Source organism: Marmota marmota, unplaced genomic scaffold (genome assembly GCF_001458135.2).
Source record: "Marmota marmota marmota unplaced genomic scaffold, marMar, whole genome shotgun sequence".
Lineage (NCBI taxonomy): Eukaryota > Metazoa > Chordata > Mammalia > Rodentia > Sciuridae > Marmota > Marmota marmota.
Window position 1 is genome coordinate 11100807 of NW_025999941.1, and position 11536 is coordinate 11112342.

Here is an 11536-nt window from a genome sequence, read left to right on the forward strand (position 1 = left end):
ATGGATGACATAGTGGCTGAGTGGGGGAGGGAGGGGGGGGGTTCAATCCCTGGTACCCAAAACAAAATAAAACAAAAATACAAACTGTTCCTTCCGACTTTGGTATGGCTGGCTTATCTTGGGACACTAGGAGTGCTAACCAAAGTCCTTTGCTTTGCTGCCTGGTTAACCATTAAAACACCTTGACAGAACACTGTGAAATGAGGTTGTCTCTGCAGTCTGCCCAGGAAAGGAGGAAAGCCTATGTCCTCGGGTCTCAAAATGAGCCTGGTCTTCACATCACCATGCAGAGAGAATGGCAGTTTTCAAACACATCCCAGGGTTTCCTGGTGCTGCACTCCCCCCATCAGGAGGAAGTTCCAAGGCTCAAAGAGAAAAAGTCATGAAGCTTCCACATGGTTGTCTTGGGATCCTATCTCTGGGGGAAGCCAGACGCCATCTAGACCACCATGCTGGAAAAGTCATTCTAAACAATGCCAGCTGAGTTCCCATCCAAGGGCCAGCATGCACTGTTGGACCCATGAGGGGCTCTTGTGGATGTCCAGCCAAGCTCTCAGATGACCACAGTCCGGGCTGCAAATGCATGGGGCTCTGGACTAAGCCGAACTCCTGACTCACAAATCATGGGCAGAACAGTTGCTTCAAGCTAGTAAGTGTTGGAGTGTGTTTTTATGCAGAAATCATAACCAGAACAAAGAGGAAAACCAACAGCCCCATTTCCGCTTTCTCCCAATACAGTCAAAAAGCAAGGGCCAGATGCACACCTGGAATCCCAGCTGCTCAGGAGGCTGAGGCAGGAGGGTCACGAGGTTCAAAGCCAGGCTCAGCAATTTAGCCAGGCCCTAAGTAACTCAGTGAGACCCTGTCTCTAAGTAAAATACAAAAAAGGGCTGGGGATGTGGCTCAGTGGTTAAATGCCCCTGGAGTCAATCCCTGGTACAAAAAAAAAAAAGAAAGAAATCAAGGTTGGGAAGACTTAATCTGTGTGTTTCAAATCTATGGAAATGTATCGGAATCCTTTGGCAGGAGAGCAACCAAAGGGCGGGGTGGAAGAAGACAAGCTAACCCCATTCATCATGCCTTGGTTGAGTTTGATGCCAAACAATAAAAGTGCTTATATTAAGTGGGCTTGGCTGTGGTTAGAATAAACAGCGGATATTCCTTTCATTGTCTCCCCACTGGCAGTTAATTTTGGTCAGTGCAAACATTAATATCTCTTAGATAATCTGGCAAAACACAGCAAAAGAAAACTCAGGCAAGAATAGACCCGATTTTTTTTTTCTATCTTCCTTTAAGGAAATGAAAGGGGCCGGTTCACTGAACTCTCTAAGAGCTACTTTGCAAGCACCGTGGTGCTCTTGGTTAAAATCCACTGAAAAATTAAAAAAAAAAAAAAAAAGCCAGATCGTCTTTACTGTTAGAAACATCTATGTGGCCATAGGCAAATTAAGGAACTCTCAAAGAGGAGGGCTGAGCAAAGATACTGGGACGGCTGCCAAAGGATGGGGGTGACTAGATGTTTAATTCATCCAGCCAAAACACACACACATACCACTGCGTTAAAAGCCCCTATGATGAATGCTGAGACGGAAAAATAACAGCTCAATATTAAAAGGCTGCAGTCTACGGGGACCAGAGCTCTCTGTCAAGCTGGGATTTGAAGATTCTTATCTACCACAGAGATGGCAACAAATCTGTCAACCTCCATATCCTGTCTTTTTCTGAGGCAGGGACACACCGGGCATACGTGACTCAGAGGGAAGGCACCTTGGATATATACCTAGGAATACAGTCACAGGCTGCAGGAAAATCAGCTTGTACTACAACAACAAGCACCCCATCCTGGGATGGGTACTGGATAAGGATCCAGGACCACCTGCACATCTTCTTGTGGGTGTTTACAAATTAAAAGAATTTTTTTTTTAAGGCAATAGTCAATTTCAATATTAGATAGCTGCTGGGCACAGTGGCGTATGCCTGTAATCCTAGCATCTCAGGAGGCTGAGGCAGGACGGTTTTGAGTTCAAAGCCAGCCTCAGCAACTTATCGAGACCCTGTCTCTGAATTTAAAAAAAAGGGAGGGGGGGTGGGTGCTGAGGATGTGGCTCAGTGGGTTAAGTACCCCTAGGTTCGATCCCTGGTACCTCCCCGGGGGGGGGTGAAAAAAAAAAAAATCAACATTAGATAGCTGTTTCTACATCCTGGTCAATAACCCCACTAGTATCATTTTGCTAATGCATGAGATATATAAGACCTGAACCAAGTCTTTGCCCACCTAGAAATTATGTAAATACTCCCATACAGTCAGGAACTAAGTTTGAAGACCTAAATATTCTTAATGTCTGGAGTGTCTTCCACTATTGCATCTTGGTGATTTTTAAAAATATTTTATAAATAAGTGCATACATGAGGGCTTCTTGGCTGAAGACCATCCAAAAAAACACCTTTAAAGTACTTTTCATTCCTCCATGAATTATCACAAAGAGAGCTCAACAATGCAGGAATCACTAAGCAAACCCACCACCATTGGGGGTTATCTACAATCAAGGCAGGAACTGTCAATCTGAAGTTCTTCCCTGTAAGTCTTCAGCGCTCCTAAAATTCTTTCCACCGAAATGCATTTCTTTAGCTTATAAAGCACTTTTTTGTAATAAGCTTCATATATAGAAGTTATAAAACATGGTCATTATAAATAATTCGGAAAACACCAAAAGATAAAAAATTAAAATCGCCAGCATTCTTAGAGCAAGAACCACCGTGGGGCCAGGTGCAGTGGCACATGCCTGTCACCCCAGTGGCTCAGGAGGAGGCTGAGGCAGGAGGTTCGAGAGTTCAAAGCCAGCCTCAGCAACTTAGTGAGGGTATAAGCAACCTAGAGAGACCCTCTCTCTAAATAAAAAAAATAAAAAGTGTTTGGGATATGGCCCAGTGGTTAAGTGCCCTTGGATTCAATTCCTAGTATTAAAAAAAAATTAAATTAAAAATGCTCTCCCTTTTCAACATTCTTCGAGCTGCAGGTGACCTATCATTCGAGCTCTCTTCCTTTGCCACATGGAGGTATCTGTGGGGTATTCACTTTAGATGACCTATGCTCTCCAGATCTCCACTCTGATGACCCTTATCCCAACAAAGCCTTGGTGGCCCCCGAAAGAACCCTGGGGGACCTCTCCTGGCATCTCTGGCTCCATTATAAAAGCATACTTAGATCCAGAGGACAGCAAGCTCCATGATGGCAGGGACATGTCTGATGTTTCGTTGACCAACCAGCATCCCCAGAGCTCCACACTGGACTCAGCCTCTTTTGGTGCTTAGCGCCTGTTGGATTAAGTCCTCAGGGCCTACGTTTAGCCAGGGACTTTAAACAGATGGCACCTGTGATCAAGGTGGGGCCTCTCCCAGCCCAGCCCACAGTCTGCTAGGTCTAGAATTTGCTGCCAGCCTCAAGAAACAGTTACCACTTCCCCTGTGCCACTTACTGCTTTGAACATTGCCTACCACTTTCTTCTGAGCATGACTGAAGTCTCTGATCTTCCTCCTGTAAACACGTGCACCCGCAGAAGGTCCTGGAGGAGGAAGTGCTGGGCCATGACAACACTATTCTTTAATAAAGGAATTCTTCCCTTCTGACTTGTGCTCATTCATTACAGAGAGAATTCCCCACTCCCACCTTCCCCCTCCTACCTGACTTCCCAACCTTCAAACAGAGATATTTTCGTTTCTGTTCTGTTTTTGTTTGGGTAAGAGAAAATGTTTGCTGGTTTGAGTTCTGGGTGCAGCAGGCCTTAGGCGGAGGGGGATATAGATACCCAGAATCACGTCCAACCACCATGCAAGACTGCTCCAAAAACTGTTCCCTCCTGAGCAGTGAGGAAATAACACGAATATGTGCAATTAACTGCTCCATCTCCCTGGGGAAGGGAAGGCTGGAGGAGTCAGCTTTTGATCACATGGAGCCGGAAGAGCTGTAAATGGCAACCTGCTGTGTCCTTCCCTCACCCCATGTCACCGGCCTCAAGTAGCCCACCTTCTAGCAAGCAAGGGAAAACGAAAACACTATGCATAGCTGACAGTGGCGCACACCTGTCATCCCAGCAGCTCAGGAGGCTGAGGCAGGAGGATCATGAGTTCACAGCCAGCCTCAGCAACTTAGCAAGGCCCTAAGCAACTCAGTGAGACCCTGTCTCTAAATAAAATATAAAAAGGGCTGGGGATGTGGCTCAGTGATTAAGCACCCTGGGTTCAAAAAATAAAAACACCCCACTGTACATATATACATACAAGTATATATATTCACATAGAAAAATATATATTCATATTGGCATGGAGTATTGCAAATCTTGATTCTAATTAGATTTAGAAAGTTTCTGTGCAGCATCTTTTAATAAACACTTGAAAGAAGATGGCTGCATATCCCATGTGTTTTTAAATTACTTCAGCATATTGTCTTATTACTCACAGGGGCAGGGCTGCTACACATCTATGATCCATTTATTTCTGTATCATCCTCCTCTGTCCTTTACCCACCCCCATCAGGACAAGACCCTCTGCTGGCCCTCAGCCACGCCTGGCCATGGTCTCAAGGTGGCACTGGCCTTTTTAGTTTTCGGCGGACACAACATCTTTGTTTGTATGTGGTGCTGAGGATCGAACCTGGGCCGCACGCATGCCAGGCGAGCACACTACCGCTTGAGCCACATCCCCAGCCCGGCACTGGCCTTTTTAGCTGGAATATTCTTCCCCACATGACCCTGAGGCTTGTTCTCTCCAGACATCAAGGTCAGGCCCAGATGTTTAATACTGCATCTCCCTCCCTCCTCTTGCCTAAGATTCCCTTAAGCCCTGGCTTTTTCTTCTTAGCATAAATCACCATGGAACCTATTATGACTTTTATCTGTTTTTCCCATTTCCTCTCCCTTTTAAGCTTCAAGGAGACCAGGAGTTCTGTCCATTCTCCTCACTGTTCTCTCTCCCTCACTGAAAACTGTCCCTAGAACATAGTAGATATTTAATAAATACTTGGTGAAATGCTGGATATGGTGGCACATGTCAGCCAACCCAGCGGCTCAGGAGGCCGAGGCAGGAGGATGGTGAGTTCAAAGTCAGCCTCAGCAACTTAGTGAGGCCCTAAGGCAACACGGTGAGTCTCTCTCTCTAAATAAAATATAAAAAATGGTTGGGGATGTGGCTCAGTGGTTAAGCACCCCTGGGTTCAATCTCAGGCACCAAAAAAAAAAAAAAAAAAATGAAAAGAAAAAAGATATAGCCAATCCTCCTTATTCACAGATTCCATGTGTGAATTTGTCTACTCACTCAAGTTTATGTGTAACCCCCCCAGAAATAATACTTGGGTTTTCCGGTTCATTCATAGACATACACAGACTAGTGGAAAATGTGAGTCTCTTGACAGGCACCTTCCTGGCCAAGGTCAAAGCAAGGAACACTCTGCCTTCTAGTGTCAGAGCTCATCAACAAGTATCCTTGTAGTGGTCTATTTAGTACCATGTTTTTATACTTGTGGGGTTTTGGGGTGATCCTGTTAAAAGAAAATGACCCTTAAAGGGTTGGGGATGTGGCTCAGAGCCCTGGGTTCAATACCTGGTGCCAAAAAAAAAAAAAGTAACCAGAGGCTCAGAAGAACCTAACTCTAGATTTCCCCTGGAATCAGTATTTGCTAATTCAGGAGTCACCCCAGCTGCTCACTCCATGGGCCGGCCACTCTTTGCCACAGGCTTCAGGTGTCTCCATGACCTCACTCTCCTACTCTAGTTATGACGGTCATTACCACCCACCTCTCTGTTCCCCACCTCAACTAAAATGTAGACCCCTTGAGGGCAAAGCCTTTATCTTATTCACCCAAGCATCTGAGGTGGCTAAAAAGGTGCCCGGCACAGCACAGCGCTTGACTGAAGAAATACAGCCCATTACCAAGGCTCAGACTCATGGACGGCCTTCTCCTCCAGACTCCGGCAGCATGACTGAGTTTGACAAGAAACACCAGTTAGACGGGTGCTGCCCAGGGCCATGAGTGGCTACTGAATTGTCAAAAGTGGCCAGTCCCAATGGAAATGTGCTCTAAGTGTAAACTACGCACAGTTCTTGAAGACTCAGTACCAAAACATAGTGAAATATCTTTGCAAGTGCTAGATTAGCGAACTATCACCGCATGACACCCCAGTGCCCTCCATTTTTTATGTTGATTCCATGTTAAAATTACACTCTCTTGGTCTTCCAGGTTGAACAAATTTAAAATTGGGGGCTGGGGTTGTAGGTCAGTGGTACAGCATTTGCCTAGCATGTGTGAGGCACTGAGTTCGATCCTCAGCACCACATAAAAATGAACAAAGAAAATAAAGCTATTGTGTCCACCTACAACTAAAAAAATTTTTTAAATTAAAATTAATTTCAGCCTCCCCCCCCCACACACACACTTTTTAATGTGTCTACTAAGGAGTCTCCTTCTACGGCCTTGGATTGTAGTTCTCCAAGTCAGTCTTGGTTATAACAACACAAGGCAGCCAGCCACACAACCAAGCCCTATCCACCCTCCAGCTCACCCCACATGGGACTCCCCATGCTCTCCAGAGCCAGGCAGGAAACACCTGTCCAGTGGCTTCCTGTGACACAAATACCTAAGTATATTCACAAATGGAATTCGGAAATCAGGGCTAAAAAAGAGTTTAACAAATGAACCAATTTCACCCCCAAAAGGTAAGCACCATGAGGACTGAGATATGGGGCCATCTTGATCAATACCTAGAACAGTGGCCAGAACGCAGTAGAGAAACAAACCAAATTCTTTGCTTTAGAAAAAAAAAAAGACTATTATTTCAAACTTGTTTACTTATATTTGAGAGCAGAAGAGAAGAGCTAAAGGGGATCTGAAGAATGCAAAATGTTGGGGTCTGGGATAGGATTCTGGGCTCTTCCACATCATTAAGTCATGACCTCAATGGAACTTTCTATGATGATGCCAGAGTTCTCTGTTCTGCCCAATACAGTGGCTTCTGAGCCCTTAAGACCTGGCTGACAAACTTTTTTTTTTTTTGGTGGGGGTACTGGGGATTGAACTCAGGGGCACTCAACCACTGAGCCACATCCCCAGCCCTTTTTTATATTTTATTTATAGAGACAAGTTCTTGTTGAGTTACTTAGGGCCTCGATAAATTGTTGAGGCTGGTTTTGAACTGTGATCCTCCTGCCTCAGCCTGCTCAGCTGCTGGGATTATGGGATTACAAACATGCAGCATCACACCCAGCTGGAACTGAACATTTAATCTTATTTAACTTTAACCTAACTAGTAATGGGATACACATGGTACCATACTGAACTGCAGAGCTCTGGGCTGTTGTAACAGGACGAGAAAGCTTGGGGAAAAACAACAACAACAAAACATTTAACAACAACAAAAAAAACATTTTGTAAGTCTGGGTGTGGTGGTCCATGCTTATAACCCTAGTGACTTGGTAGTCCAGGGCAGGAGGATCTCAAATTAAAGGCCAGTTTCAGCAATTTAGCAAGACTCTCAGCAACCTGGCAAGACTATGTCTCAAATAAATAAATAAATAAATAAAAGGGCTGAGGATTTAGCTCAGTGATAGAGCACACCTGAGTTCAATCCCACACCTGAGTTCAATCCCCAGTACTACAAAAAGAAAAAAAAGAAATTACTCTGAAACATTTTATAAATGCTAATGTCCTATAGAAAAGGTAGGGACTTTGTTGTTTAAAGTATTAGAAATCAAGATCCAGGGCTGGAGTTGTGGCTCCAGTACTTACGAGGCACTGGGTTTGGTTCTCAGCACCACATAAAAAATAGATATTGTGTCGCTGGGTGCAGTGGTGGATGCCTGTAAGCCCAGCAGCTTGGGAGGCCGAGACAGGAGAACTGTGGGTTCAAAGCCAGCCTCAGCAACAGTGAGGCGTTAAGCAACTCGGTGAGACCCTGTCTCTAAGCAAAATATAAAATAAGGCTGGGGATGTGGCTCAATGATTGGTCCCTGAGTTCAATCCCCAAGACCACCCCGCCACACACACACAAAAAAGATATTGTGTCCATCAACAACTAAAAATATAAAAAAGAAATCTGAGATTGAGAAGCTTTAATTGTCCAAGTTCACAAAAACTCAACTTAGCAAAAGTTGGGGGGAAATGAAATAAGCATATGTTTTACTTTACTGGAAGGGTAGCTAGGGTTGATGAATTCCTAAGATCAATTGGAATGAGAGATCAGTGACCGATAAGCCATCACATAGCTCAAAGCACCAGGCCTTTTAATTCACACTGCCACAGGCAGATCTGGTACCTTAGGGCTACACAGGCCATCAGAAATCACAGCTGCCAGTGAATTCCTGATAGATTATATTCCTATTTCCTCACACCCTCACTCTGGAGACCCAGATGTTTCTTGCCCTTTCTGCTGACCTTTATTGCTGGCTCTCCTACTACAGAAATAGGTTGTTGCAATACCTCCCTTCTCGCCCTCAGTCCTGACATTCACTCCCAGGCGCCAGGCTATCAACAGAGGTTGTTCACATTTGCTGATAGACAGTAAAAAGCAACCTTTCTGCAAAGGGGTGGAGGCTAATTGGTAGCTGGGAAGAATGCAAACTTGTTTACACTCAGGTTGGAAAACGTTCATGAAATTCAAATCAAGCTCTTGTCTCCCAAGATTTTTTCCCAGCAGGAAAGCCCTTCCCAGTCCAAACATCTTTTCATTACCATTAAGATAATTATATCCTGCACACAATCAGACAATCAAGAAATGAGCAGGGAAGTGGAAAGAGGGGTGAATTGTTAGGACAGGAAATGTAAAAAATCAGTTCCTCAGGAGACTGAGGAATACTTCCAAGTACGAATAGAAGAACTACCCTAAAATATTCAAGGGATTTTTGTGACCTCATTCATTCTTCTCTACTAAAGAGTTCCACTGATTTCCCCCTCAGTCTTTTGAAGCTTTTCAGACACTGAAATCTGGGGCTTAAGCAGTTGTGTTAAGTTCTGCACAGCCCTTGGGTTTGGCCCCATGGAGCTTCCATAATGAAAACCATGTGAAATTGGATCCACATGCATTCCTCCCACAGACTGGTGTATTTTATTCTGTCAGACGCACACTCTGCTGTTGCTCAACTCCCAAGGAGTGGACTCCAGCCATCACCCTCCAGCTATTAGAACAAACCCGCGTGATTGACATGACTTCACCAAAAACAAGGACCCAGCTCTCTGTACCTCAAGTTCAGTCTCTCGTCTGTTGATATCATCCGTAGATTGGTTTAACTTCTCCAGTTCTCCCTGGCAAAGAAAACAGAAAAGAGATTGAAGGGATCGGCTTTTGTTTCTCTTTTAACTGAGTCCACCCCCGACTAATTGGCAAGACCAGGGAAAAGTCAGTTATGCTAAAGGAAAATAGTGGAGGCTCCACTGGAAGAGCAAGTTGTCAACATTTCTAAAAACTTCTCGATGGTGGCGTCCTTTCTGAAAATGTCTTAAGATCCTAGGAATTTGTCTTTCCTTGGAAGGTCAAATATCTATTGCAGGTATGTGCCTTCAGGTAAACTCACTGGTTATAAATAGTTTAGCAACACATAATAGCAGCATCATATGCCTTAAGGCAAGAACTTGGCAATTACCAAAAAAAAAAAAAAGCAAGCCAAGCCAAAAGTGTAAACCCAGTGAAATCATTTAAATCAAGGAACAGCCTTCTAGTATCAACTCATCAGTGGTCAAATATTTTCCTATAACAAAGGTTTTAAAAATGTTAGCCAATTATTCAAAGTACCTACTTAAAAAAAAAAAAAAAACTTGCTTCAATCGGTTCTTCTCAATAAACATTTACAAACTGACATTTTGTAACAAGTACCAAACATGAACTTAACTCATCTTTACTGTGCAAACAAAGGATCTTGCGAACCGAATTCTCCACTAAGAACGTAAGATTTAGTCGTCCAAACCAATGATTGTAATTAACAGAATCATTCCTAACACAAAGATTGTTTCCACCTGATCTTCATCTTGTAAATCTGCCAAAACAATTCATTTGAACCCCAACCACTGAGTTAAGCGAGCTTTCAATTGACCTGTACTAATAAGAATCAATTAGGGGTTCGGAGAGTATGGTTTAAAGCAGTATTTTTTAAAAATATTATTTATGGCAAAGGTGGAAAAACGAGTCTTGCAAAGGAATTTGCTGTGCTTTTTGCTCAGGGGGGTGAAGAGGTTAAGCTGTCACTCCACGATCTCGGCTGGGCAATTGTTTTTTAATTTTCTCTCCTGGAAATGGAGGCACAGAAAGCCAGGCTATTCCCCTCGCCGCCTCCACGCGTCAGCTTTGCGCATCAGCTGTCCCTGATTTCTGTTCCTACCCGACCTAACAAGGAAAAGCTGGGTTTTAAACCATTTCAGGCCGAGAGGAAGGTGGACAATAAACCCTTCCGGGTGTTAACAATGAATCAAAGGAGAATGAGCGCTCAGGCCCAGCACCCTCGCCAGGTGAGGGCTCCAGGGGCCCTGGGCACCGGTGCCAACCCACGCTGCAGGGGCGGGCAACGCCCACCCGGTGCAGGTCGCCGGCCCGCCCACGGTGCCCGCCGCCCACGCGGGCTGAACAAGGTCGCTCTTGGTGCCAGGAGGCTGGGCAGTGCCAGGGGCGCCGCGAGCCTGGCCCGGCGTACCCCGAAATCCTCGCTCTTCGGGCCCCCGCCCCCCTTTTCCCTTTGTTGCACATCCACCCGAACCGCTGGCACGCTGCGGCGACCCCCAGATCCCCCCGAGGGTTTGCGGGGCGGGTTGCGGGGGTGGGGTTCCCGCAGGATAATCGGGCCGCGTCCTCGCAGGCACTGCAGCTGCCCATTGGGGAAGACTGTACAAGGGGGTTATCTAGACCCTCGCTTCTCGCTCCTGGCCCTACGCAGCCTCTATCCAGAACCGCGACGCTGGAGGGCTGCGAAGCGGGTTTACGTGTAGACGCCGACCTCGGCGGCAGCCCTGGCGGAGACGGGATGCGGGGCGCCCCGCGCNNCGGGACCGGACCCCCCGGAACGGGGTCCCCGAGCCGGGGCCTGCGGGCCCGACGGCCTCGCCACAGCCGGGCACGGTCGGGGAGCCGCCGCGGCTGGCACCCGGGAGGCGCCGCTGGCCGATGCGGATCCCTCCGGCCCCGGCGGAGTGGCGCGGAGGAAATGGGCGCGGCTGCCCCCTTTCTGCCAGGGCTGTCAGCGCAGCTGCGCCCCGCTCCGCCCCCGTCCGGCCCGGGCCGCCCAGCCGTCCGCCAGCCCCAATTACCCAGGGCTCCGTCACAAAAAGCCCAGCTAGCTGAAAATCACCAGGGTGCCGCCACCTCGTTGTAAATGAGCAGCATGAATGTATCACGCATTACGCAGCCCGGGGCCGCCTGCTTCTTGGGTAGATTGTTTCCTCCCTCCTTCCTCCCTGGGACCAATTGAGCGTATAGAAAGAAAGTTTGGGGTATTTCCACTCTCTGAAATCACCTTTAGAAGCCAGTACTCAGTGACTCTGGGCAAGATCCAAGCCTTGCTCAAA

General features: G+C 46.4%; 1 protein-coding gene across 1 annotated transcript in view; it reads right to left on the reverse strand.

Moving 5' to 3' along the window:
* Positions 1-9375, reverse strand: part of Sh3bp5 (SH3 domain binding protein 5) — a 68756-nt gene extending 59381 nt beyond the window's left edge. The window contains exon 1 of the mRNA XM_015494531.2: positions 9227-9375. The gene's annotated coding sequence lies outside the window, so the exon portion shown is untranslated. The remainder of the gene's footprint in view (positions 1-9226) is intronic.
* Between the last annotated feature and the right edge of the window lie 2161 nt (positions 9376-11536).